The following is a 12,721-nucleotide window of genomic DNA, read 5'->3' on the forward strand; positions in this document are numbered from 1 at the left end:
GGAGGGGCTTTGGGTTAAGGATAAGGAGGGGGCGCTGGAGGGGTAGGAGAGCTCCTGTGTGGTGTGAGGCTCACAGGTGTTAGGGGAGCCATCTTAATTCCTGACTTAATGAGGCTATCAAAATGGCTAGGTAGGGCCATGGGTGAAAGTGGGGGGGACGAAAAGGAAAGTGAGTCTTCACTGGGAGTAGATGTAGCAGGGGGCGCCCACAGCTGGTCAGTTGGTGGGATTTCTGGGGCCAAATCCCCTTTCATTCTCTCACACACGGGAGCCGCGTGTGACAGGAGACGGGAGCGCGCACCTGCAGGGACGGCAGTTCACTGTTTCTGGCTATTAAAAACTCTGTGACATAAGAGATAAGAAGAAACAAACAGTGGCACAGATTTTTACCAAGCACTGAGCTGCTGTCACCGCCGACCCCCGTTAAATTTGCGCTCCTTTGCCTAAGCTGCTGGGCGCGCCCCCCCAGCATCGCATCTGGGCGCGCCCCACTGTTTGAGAAGCACTGGTTTAACAGATAAATAAATAAATCTATGTTTTTGAGGTGCCTGCGGAGATGCCCTGCCATGTTAGTCGTGCTGCCAGTGAGAGAATATGGTACACACACATAGCACAGCTTGCAAAGAGTTGTTTTTTTTTTGACAACGCGAACGTTGTCAACATAACTCACTGGTGGAAATCCAAAATACTTCCACACCAGCGACTTCAGTGAAAGAGGAGGGGATTCTAGTTCTGTCGATGGGTCTCCTGCATCTGCAGTTGCCATGCTATCTTTTGAGTGGCAGTTAGAGGAGTTGACTCACAGCACTGTTTTTTTCCGCTTGGCAAGTAACCGGACGCAACATGGGGGCGTGGCAGCATCGACGATTCCATTTTTTTATTTGAAGTTCGAGACTGTGACTTAATTTCGATCGATTTCGATTTAAAGTCAAAATCGTGACACCCCTAGTAAGGACCTTGTATGTTACTATTGCCAGCAGATTGGTCACAAAGCCTCCGTATGCCCAATTCGCAAGACTAAATTCACAGGTGCTTGCTACGCACCCAGGCCAGAGACTGTCGCAGGAGCAGGGCCTGTTCACATGGACAAAGACATTTTCCAGCCACTTAAATCTGTGACTGTGAATGGAAAGCAGGTTACTGCTATGCTGTACACTGACAGTTTTGTTTCTTTGGTCAAACAGAGTTTAATCCCTTTTGGTGGACTTGATTATAGCAGGCAAACAAATGTTGTGTGTGTACATGGCGACAAACGTCTGTACACAAAAGCAGATGTAACTGTGACCATAAATGAACAATCATGTCTTTTGACTGCTGGAGTGGTAGACAACCTGCCTTGTTAATTTGATTTTTGGATGTGATTTACCTATGTTGGGGGACTTATGAAATGAGGCTACTGAAACAGCTATAGCTAAGCTGAGCTAGCTGTTAGTGTGTCAGCACCCGTGCATACTAGAGCTCAGGCTAAAGCTAGGATGCAAAGTCTTCCACACATGGATGACAGTTTCTTTGATGGGAGCAAAGAAATGCAAAAAAGTCCAGAGACGGTTTGAAAAATAAAATTAAGTTGCCGGATCCTGAGATCCCAACCACAGCAGAAACATTTGAAATACCAGCTGACATTTTAGCTTTACAAAATTTAGACCAAACTTTAAAACCTTTGTTGGCCAAAGTGACAACGGAAAGTGACAAATGTTTGGGAAATGTGCAGTTTATTGTTGTTGATGATGTTCTGTGTGCAGGTGAAGGTGAACACCTATGGTTAGTTGTTTCAACCACCTCAGGCATCATGCTCTTAGCACATGCACTCCCATGGGCGGGTCAACTGGGTCGTCGCAAAAGATATCATCATGTTAGTTCATGTTTTTTCTGGCCATCTATGTACACTGATGTTCAGACGTACTGTGCAACATGTCCTACCTACCAGAAAACTTTCATTATATATAAGTCAGACAGAGCTTTACTGCACCCACTTCCTATCATTTCCACACCATTCAGGAGAATAGCCATGGACATTGTTGGACCTTTACCTAAGAGCAGTAGTGGTCACGAGTACATCCTTGTGGTTTGTGATTATGCTACACGGTTCCTAGTAGGGTTGTAATGGGTGACTGACATCCCGATGGAGAGACACCATCGTGATGCCATGCCCCCGCCACGCTTCGAGTAGACACCATAAGCCGCGGTTACATGTGCAAAATATCTTAATCGGATCAATGGTCGGATTATAATCCAACTATGTACATGGGCCCAGAAAAACGTTTTCAGAATATAACAAACGTTCACAAGGGTCATACTTTCGGTCGGAATAAATCATTCGCACATGCGCAGTAGGCTTTGAAAAACCGGAAGCGGATATCAGTTCCGCCGAGCGGCTATATACATTGACATGTCAGCTCGGTAATATACGAGACGATCTTCTTAATGTCTGTTCACACCGGGAAAAATCTCGTGCCCGATTTTCGCCGACGTTTAACGCCTCGTGACTAAACAAAGGGCACTAATGTGAGTGTGCAAACCGACATGAAAAACGCTACGCGTAAAAGCGTCACTTTTTTAAAAACGCCTCGGGTTTGTTTTTTTGGTTTGACGCGCCGCGTCAAAAACTTTACGGCCAATAAGAATGGCGCTTTTGCACACGTGTCTGGAGCTTCTGAAGTTACAGTAAAACACAACTTGGGGGCGCTCAAACACAAAACTGTCTTGCTGAGCACACATACGTAACGGCGAAGAAGATATACGCCAAGTAGCGTCTACACTGCCGGGAAGAAATAAGACGGACATTCTAAAATATCCCCGAAAACGCTCATGATACATTTTCAGGGCTTGTACCAGTCGATAACACTCCCCATGTTCTTCTCATCTCCTAACTATGGGATGTACCCAAAATCTGCGTCATGAAGGCGAAGCTAAAGCGAGACTGAAGGAGAACAGGAAGTTGTTGTCCTTAACATTCAATTTACTATTAATATGCCTATTCCCTTTAGTATGATCTGTGATTTGTGATATTATGTCTTTTATAATTATTTTAATGTTTTGTAATGTATGTAGCCTTTTTTTAATCAGTTGGTATTTTAAATTATTTTAATTGATCACTGAACTACAAAAACCCATCAGGACACATGTCCCATAATGCATTGTTTTTTAGTCTGTAGTAGGGTTGTGCCAATGGACGATACCATCGTGATGCCACGCCCCCGTCACGCTGCGAGTCACACCATAAGACGCGGTTACATGTGCAAAATATCTTGATAAGGATTATTGGTCGGATTAGAATCCAACCGTGTAGATGGGCCCAGAAAAACGTTTTCAGATTATAAAAAACATTCACATGGGTCACATTCTCAGTCGGAATAAATCATTCGCACATGCGCAGTAGTGTTTTTAAAAACCGGAAGCGAAACTTAGTTCCGCCGAGCGGCTACATACATAGATACGTCAGCTCTGTAATATACAAGATGATCTCCAAAACGTGCTTTTATTAATGTTACGGTTATTATGAAGCGCCTGTTCGCTCATCATTTCAATTTTAATCCATGTGGTCAGTGTTTTGTCTGTTGAAAAACGGAGCAGGAAGCCAGGATTAGCAGTATGCTAACACGGGCTAACAACATTAGCATGAACATAAAATCCATGCGTGAAACGCTGCAATCTGCATCCTGGCTGCACGTAAATATGTGGGAATAACATCAGCCTTTATTTTGTCGGAACATAACTGGAAACACGAATCCACGTGATTGTTTGAACGCTTTCTTAAGGACTGAGCGGCCTTTCTGCTTCAAAGCTTACACACTGCGTTAGCTAGCGCTCCAAGCTTTGCCCCGACACACACTTTTACCGGGAGACCCGCTTCTCCTAAATTCCGGTTGCTCTTTCACTTAGAGCTGTGGGACGGATCACAGTCCTAAGTCTCCCACACGTAACAAAGCATCCTTACTTCCCCTTAAAACTGTAAGTCCGTCTGCTCTGCTAGAGAAACGGTTGCTCGCTCCACCAGTCTAATCAAACGCAGGATATTTAAAGTCACTTCCCTCAGTTTAGACTGGATCATCGCGGATGAGTCATTATTTGGGAAATAAAAGAAAGTAATAAAGTAAAATAACAAATAGCAATTATATAAGGGCGAAAAATTAAAAATACCCCCCCCCCCCCCCCCCCCCCGACGATATCATCGTCCATCCCGATGGTTGACTGCAAACATCGTTAACTGCCAATTTAAGGGACATCGCCCAACCCTAGTCTGTAGGGCAGCTTTCAGTCAGTTCAGTACTAAATTTCCAGCTGTGTTTGCGTAGGTTGGCAACTTGCTCCCACCCCTTTCTCGTGATATTTTTTGGTTTTGATTGACAGGTGATGTTGGAGCAAAAACAAAAATATATGTCCCACACCAGGTGATCTGCACAGCGTTGCGACCATCTGGGTGATCTCAAACACGCTTATTGTGCATCTTGGCCAACTTGAATTTCCATCCCCTAATGTTTACATACATTTAAGTATTGTTTGTAACTGTGAAATGACAGAACGGTTACTACGGTAATCACTTTGTTAGTAAAAACTTTTTTTTATTCTTAATGTATGGTATTTTATTTACTATGATTACCGTAGTTACCTTTCGGTCATTTCACAGTTAATAAAATGTGACACTGAATTTGAAACAGCACCTTGTAATTTCGGCATCTATTATTAAAGTATTTATTTGTAATACAGTGTAAATTAATAGATTTGGTTAGCATGTTTATTTACGGTATGCGCCCCTAAATTTTCTGGTTGTGCCCCTAAAATTTTCAGTAGGGGCCACAGTGCTCCTAGTGAAAAAAGTTAGTCTGGAGCCCTGATACCGCTCATGTAACAAAGCACCGCCCCCCTTCCCATCAAACACAAAGCTGTAAGTCCACTCTCAGCTGGTCCACCTGACTAATCAAGTGCGGAGCGAAATAATTCTTTCTATTTTGTTTGTTACTTTTTTTGATAAAGTCACTTCCCTCAGTTTATACTGGATCATCGCAGATGAGTCGTTAGTTGGGAAATAAAATAAATAAAGTAATAAAGTAAAATAACGAATAGCAATTAGATAAGATATCTATCTAGAAAAAGCTTTTAAATGTTATTCTCTTATGTTTGCTTTTTTCTAATGCAGAAATGGGACTAATTGGCTTTTTTTTTGGACTCTGTATCTATATCTAGATATCATTGGGGCGGCCGTGGTGCAGCGGTAGGGCATGATCGTAAGGTTGCAGGTTCGATTCCCGCTTTGCACGCCCATGAGTCGAAGTGTCCTTGGGCAAGACACTGAACCCCACCTTGCCTCTGGTGGTGGGCGGGCGCCTGTGTTTGGCAGCGGAGCCGCCACCAGTGTCTGAATGTGTGAGTGAATGTGTGTGTGACTGGGTGAATGGGTCTGTGACTGTAAAGCGCTTTGTCCTTGTAGGAAGAAAGGCGCTATATAAGTATACGCCATTTGCCATATCATCGTCCATCCCGGTCGTTGACAGCAAACATCGTCCATTGCCAATTTAGGGGACATAATTATGAAAAAGAAAATTTCTACATGTTCTGTAACGCATATATCTGCGTTACCTTTTCACCAGTACAGAGTTCCCCCGTTGTATTGCAGGAGTTTCTTTCTAAAAATAACCATGATCCCTGAAATCCAAGGAGTCTGATTACAGAAGTTTATGGCAGTAAAACTCCTCACTGCCTACATACACTTTTCTCAGACAGACATGAACATTTTCATCCTTTTCTCTTGTTTGAAATCTCAAACTTTCATGGAAATTAAGTCCAGGATCTTAGAATAAAAACAAAGATCTGATGGATCAAAGGTTTCTATAGATCTGAAGAGCTCCGCGTACAGGATTCACGGCACGGACTGAGGAGATTGATTGACAGGGTCTCCTGCCAATCAGGACATAGAACAGGGTGCTGTTTAAAAAACGCAGCATAATCGCTCTAAAAGATTGAGCCAAACCGGTAAAGATGAACTGCGACGTAGAAAGGGAAAACTGTCTTCTGTTCTGTTTGACAGGAATTTTAAAGGAATTCAGGTTGGAGCACAGACTGCAGAAGGGGGGAAGAAAATGCCACTTCTTGATTATGTGGGCAGATGAAGAAAAAAAAACCATGGATCTCTGATATTGTTCAGTGGGCCTGACCAAACATGGGGGCGGGCTGGATCCAGCCCGCCCCCCATGTTTGCCCACCCCTGAACTAGTATCAAATATTTCATTAAACCACGCAAAATATTGGTGCAAAGGTGAACTAACACCTGTGCTCAAGTGAGTCTTTATGTTCCTCTAAAAAATGCATGATGGAAGGTGAAAAGTAGGAGGGGGAGCGCCCAGCCATCCCTACACCAAGACCCCTGCCACAGCAGCTGCGGCAGCCAAGGCCCGCCAGAGCCTGCACGGCAGCAGATGAAGAGCAACCGCCCCCCAGGTGATTGCATCCGCCACCCAGGCTAGGCCCAGCAGGACCACCCACGGGGCCCCCAGAGCCAGAGAGCAGGGAGGCATGGGGGCGGGGGACAGAGAGTTCAGCTCCAGCTCAACCAGGAGAGCAGCCCCCCGCCATGCAGCGAGGGCCCAACGCAGGGCCCCGCCCCAGAAGAGTGCCCACAACCCCAGATGAGCACCTCATCACCACCCAGGAGTTCTGGGCATCCGCCCGACCGCCAGGTACGAGCCAGGGCCCCCCAAGGGAGACCCGGCCCGCGCTCCATGCTGCCACCCACCCGGCCCACGGTTGGTCCATGAAGGAGCAAGGCAAGGCGCCAGCCGCTCCTGCCCAGGAGGAAGACATCCAAGAGAAGAGGGGGTCCACACAAGGGATGTTGTAAACATGGCCCGAGCAGGGTCGTCCACATTTGGAAATTTGGCGAGGCCCAACGCTCGGGGGTAAGGACCAGAACCCACAACACAGGGACACGGACACCCCCTGGCTCAGCTGTGATGTGATCCCCGGCTCTTGGCCTTGCCAGAAAGCTCAGGGATCCCTCTCCCTGCGTGGAGAGAGGACCGCCGGGCCCAGGAAACCAGCACCCAGGGAACACTGCCGCCGTCGCCAAGGGCCCAGTACCCCCTACAAGGGATGGGGTAGGGGACAGATGGTCCAAGGTCCCACCTTCCTTGTGAAACCATTTCAAACCAAATCAAACCAAAACAAATGCGTGCGTGTGTGTTTGTGAGGGTGTGTGCATGTGTGTGTGTTTATGTTGGAATGTATATTTGGGGGTTTATATTTGGGGGTGCAGTTAAAATTGGCGGGTAGGGCACTTAGGGGACATCTCCTGATTACTCAGTGATGTCCCATCACCCTCCCCACCAAGGGGCCCTAAATGTCTACAGTGCAGTTAAAATTGGCAGGTAGGGCGCTAAAGGACATCTGCTGCTTGCAGGCAGTGATGTCCAAGCACCCCCTTACTAAGAGCCCTACATGTCTACGGTGCAAATAAAACCCAGAGGGGGGGGGGGGACTATTACATACGGCAACCACTGGAGGGGGACCACTGCCAAGTAGCTCCTCCCCCCAAGGTGCAACGCAGGCTGACACCCCCCCCCCCCACCCATCACCCTAATACACCCCCCCCCCCCCCCCCCCCAGCATAGGGCCCAGGTCCCTTCAGCCCAGGGGCCCCATCCCACGAGGCGCCGCCACCACCCACCCCACACAGACAGAGAGAGAGAAGCCAGAAAGCGTCGCCCCACGGAGCAAGGTCCAGGTCCAGGTCCAGGCAGCCAGCCGGGGCGACCGCCGTTTGCTTTAGTGGAGACCCCGACCCGTGCGGACGGGCAGCCCATCCAGCGCCGCTGGAATGAACAGTTTTTCATAGTTTACATTTAAAAATTTCAACTACAAGGTTCCTGACTGAGCAGTTTTTGACTTTTATTGGTGTTTGTCAATACACAAACTATTTTAAAAGTATAAAAGGGCTTTTTCTTGTGTTTGTATTCCTGCAGGTCTCCCCCAGCATTGGATGACCGAAGAGGAAGATCTCTGCAACCAGCTGAGGAACTTTAGAGTGGAACAGAAGGAACCAGATCCTTCACTGATTAAAGAGGAACAGGAGGAACCAGAACCTCGACAGATTAAAGAGGAACCAGGGAAAGTCGTCATCAGTCAGGATAAAGAGCAGCTTGATCTGAAGCAGGAGACTGATACCTTGATGGAGATTCCTACTTATGAGGAAGATGAGAACAGAGAAGCAGATCTAAGCAATCAGCAGATCTTAAATGTAACTGATAGTCATGATGGAGGAAACCAACATGAAGAATCAAAATCAACTACAGATGAAGAGACAGACCCACAGAAAGGAGATCAGAGGAAGAGGAGGGACAGAAGTTATATCCAAAATGGGTCTGATGAAAGATATTGTGCATCTAAAAAATGTGGTAATAAGTTTAGTGGGCGGCCTCAGTTGAAATTTCACATGAAAACCCACACAGGAGAAAAGCCTTTTACTTGTAAAGAATGTGATAAAAGTTTTAGTCGTATATCTACTCTCAAAGCACACATGAAAACCCACACAGGAGAAAAGCCTTTTACTTGTAAAGAATGTGATAAAAGGTTTAGTCATAAATCAAAACTCAAAACACACATGAGAACTCACACAGGAGAAAAGCCTTTTACTTGTAAAGAATGTGATAAAAGTTTTAGTGAAAAATCAAAACTCAAAAGACACATGAGAACTCACACAGGAGACAAGCCTTTTACTTGTGAAGAATGTAAAATAAGTTTTAATCAAATATCTAATCTCAAAACACACATGAGAATTCATACAAGAGAAAAGCCTTTTACTTGTAAAGAATGTGATATACGTTTTAGTCGTATATCTACTCTCGAAAGACATATGAGAACTCACACAGGAGAAAAGCCTTTTTCTTGTAAAGAATGTAGTAAAAGTTTTAGTTATTCATCTAGTCTCAAAAGACACATGAGAACTCATACAGGAGAAAAGCCTTTTTCTTGTAAAGAATGTAAAAAAAGTTTTAGTCGTACATCTGATCTAAAAACACACATGAGAACTCACACAGGAGAAAAGCCTTTTTCTTGTAAAGAATGTGATACAAGTTTTTGTCAACTATCTACTCTCAAAATACACATGAGAATTCACACAGGAGAAAAGCCTTTTTCTTGTAAGGAATGTGATACAAGTTTTAGTCGAATATCTATTCTAAAAACACACATGAAAACTCATTCAGGTGAGAGATAGTTTTTATGGCTGATAAATGGCTCAGTCATAAATGTAATTTAGTATAATACATTAGATCACACACAGTTGAGTAGCTTTTCTTTTGAAACAAAAACATTTTTTTATAAAGTATTTAGAGAAAAACCTCAACTTCGAAAACAGAAAAACATAGAGCAGAAAACTTGTACAGTATATGGGAAAATATTGTGTAAATGTCATTTAGACGTTTTGTTTTTAAAAGAAAGAACTTTATTTTTTTATACAAAAAAATAAAAATGTAGGAATATTTCAAGCCTTAGTTTAATTTAGTGAATTTATTGTATAAGTTTAAATAAAACAATATTGTTTGTCCAGGAAAAAAAGAACATTCTATTAAATGTTTACATCAAAAACATTTAGTGATCATGTTTAACCCTTGTTCTATCCCAGGCATTTTAACGTTGGGAGTTTGGTCATCTAGACCCACTAGACAGTGCGCTGAACCTTTTTTTTTTCAATGATTTGTGATCTTCAATGGTTCAATGGATTACATGAAAATGTTCCACCTTTATACACCTTTGTCATGGTAGGGAGAACACGTCAATGTAAGGGTGGGGTCATCTAAGATAGCACAAGGGTTACAAAGTGTGTTGTTTCCTTCCTGTCAGCGACTGCTTTGGTATTGGAGGTGTAAATTATCTCAGTCAGACTGGAGGATTGATTGTATTTTGCACCATCCCACATTGCCAAAATTGCCTAAATCTTTTTCAAAGACTATGATGTTACTGTTTGATCAACCAGTAAAGTTCTCTGAGCTGAATCCAATGAATAAATCTATGATCTGTTAAGAAGAGGAAGATGAAACACCAGGCCTAATGATAAAGATGACTTGAAGGAAGCTGCTGTTTGTTGGTTCTCTGCTGGTTCCATAGCTGGACTATGTTCCAAAAAAGCAGAGTATGAGACGTACCGGGGTAAGTTTAAGGGTAAATTAATTGATGTTTTGGTTCCAAATCTGCATGGAACTTTGAATATGAAGGACTGCGTTCACTGTGAAACACGTATTTATTCAAAGACGTAAGCATAAAATGACTTAAGGAGAATAAATGTTTAAACTTTTAGACTAGATGGAGACTGAAGCATTTTTATTTTTTAATGTCTGTGAAGAATATCACATTTATCTAAAAATCAGAATCACACTCCAGAACAACTGTTTTCCCATTTTTTATTGGACTAATGTTCACCATCTGCTGAGGAGAAATATAATGTTGAACTGAACTGTTAACTTTTTTTCACTTGTGTTCATAAAAAACAATTTGTGTGCAGTAAAGACAGCCGTTATAAAGCCTTATATATCTTATAACTGGTTAAATTGCATAAAATATAACTAGTGCGTTTGTGACTGAAAGATAAAATGATGAGAGAAACACCTCTGCTGGTTGGACACTTTGACCAGCAGAGGGCAGCAGAACTTTCAGCAACTCTGGATCTGATCCCACAAAAACAATCCATGGATGATCAGATTTCAGAATGGGAGTCCTGAAGATTTGAAGGATCAAAGACAAAGATGTTCTGAAGAGAAGATGTGAAAAGAAATTCAAGAATGAATCCACTCTGACTTCTCCTCATGTCTCTGAAGCTTGTGTCTTCATGTCTCCACCTCAGAGTTTCTTCTGGATTCCATGTGGATCAATAATATTGATCATGTTCTGTTGTCATTTTCCATCAGAACTTCAGGCTTTTCTCTGCTGATGATCTCTGAGCTGAACTTCTTGGAGGAATTCCTGAATCTGGGATTTGGAGCAAACAGTCAGAACAAAGGAGGTTTCCATTTCTTCTAAGCTCTGCCAGAAGAAAAGAGCTGAAGCTTGAAGCTGAAGCAGCATTTGCTCAGAGAATCTGTAACCAAAGTTACCTAAACCAAAATCACTGAGCACATCTCAATGTTCCACAAACAGTCATTTTCCAAATGTTTACCGTCATATTCAGGAGTTCAACTCTGAAAGCCACCATGACATCATAGACATTAAAGACCCTGTTACCTAGCAACCAAACACAACAAACTGTAGACTATTCAAACTGGACATTTTGGGGCAACAATTCTTTTCTAACTCAAGTTTTTATGAAAAATCCAAATGATGGAAACAGATTGTGTGAAGGAAATGAGGATCTATTGGTGAGTCACAGTCCTGGAAACACGAGTTGTGCTCTGATGAAGACGCCTGATCCAAATGTGGATTTTTGAAATGTTCTTAATGAGATTCAAACTGATTGAAGCTTTGAATTAAAGGTGTCAACACATTTCTGCATTGGATTCATTCTGTTTCAGTGTCTAAGGTTGGTTTTGTGGCAGAAACCAAGTTTTTGTTGAACAGTAGCGTTTGAAAAAGCAGAAAGTGGCTTTGAAGATGGTCAGGAGAACTTCTTTGAAGAGGAGGACTTCTCCAAACAACCACAACCTTAGAGGAAGTTTTCTGAGCATTCATAGAATGCTTTTCCAATGACTCATCATTTTCCACAAGAAGCTAATGAGTTTTTCCAAATGCATGCTGGATATTCTTAGTTCTAGCTTGGAAAGCACTTTGTGGGATTTCCCTGGAAAACCTGCTTTATCAATCATTTTGGTCTCTTTTTCTTCTTCTAAGTTCCAGCTTGGTGAGTGTGCAGGTAGCCATGGCAACCACTGTCCAGGTCAAAGGGAGGACCACGGCCATCCAGTCTCCAGGCTTTTGGATTGATTTGGATTTGATAAACATTTGTTTCCCACATTTTAATAGTAGAATTCAACACGGGACATATAGTGGATTGTAAGAATAGGAACAAAAACAGCAACAACAAAATAATCCTCCTCCCCTTAAAACATGCATTTGACTCTGAACAAGTCTAAAACAAATCCAAGCAAAGACCAGCGCTGGGGCTCCTGTTAGTTTCTTTTAGAAGAGCCTGCCTCTTCAAAACATAGAATGTTCAACAACTAGAGCTAAAAATGTCTGTTGGTAGATTTCTGGATGTTGGCCGTATCCCAGCGAGCAAGGCCAAGTCAGCCCCATATGGTTTCAAAGTGGACAGAAAATGTTTTTAGGAGTTTCTAGAATGTTCAACAACTAGAGCTAAATGAAACTAGTGCATGAAATGACAAAGAACTTCCTGTTTGAAAGGAATCTCATGATGGCTTCCACCTGTCTCTTTGCTTTTCTTTTCTTTTTTGGGTTTCTCCTCTTTGGGAGGTTCCACAAAACTGCACTTTAACCCAGAAGGAAACAACAACCGCTCCACAATCCCTGAATCCCCTACAGCCTTTATCTAAACATTTACATTGACCATTATCACACATTTGATTGCATTTTCTCAGAAAAACAAGCACAACTTCCCGTTTGTTTGTGTGTGAAATGATTCCAAAAAGCCATGTGTCATCCTGGAGGGACTGGTTTCTCATCAATGCAGACCACCAAGTTTCTCTGGTTTCTGACTATTTGGTGGCTGGTAGGCCTTTTGGGATTTTTGTCAGGGAAAGAAGTGAACCTGGGCTCCAAATATTGTAAGACACTGATCTAA

General features: G+C 43.2%; 1 long non-coding RNA gene across 1 annotated transcript in view; it reads left to right on the forward strand.

The window, feature by feature from the left end:
- LOC144988195 (uncharacterized) overlaps positions 1–11,467 on the forward strand; it is a 30,347-nt gene extending 18,880 nt beyond the window's left edge. Inside the window, exon 3 of the long non-coding RNA XR_013652028.1 lies at positions 7,956–11,467. This is a non-coding gene — a long non-coding RNA (uncharacterized LOC144988195). The remainder of the gene's footprint in view (positions 1–7,955) is intronic.
- The last annotated feature ends 1,254 nt before the right edge of the window (positions 11,468–12,721 follow it).

Source organism: Oryzias latipes, chromosome 2, assembly GCF_053564925.1.
Source record: "Oryzias latipes strain Hd-rR chromosome 2, Olatipes_Hd-rR_3.1".
Lineage (NCBI taxonomy): Eukaryota > Metazoa > Chordata > Actinopteri > Beloniformes > Adrianichthyidae > Oryzias > Oryzias latipes.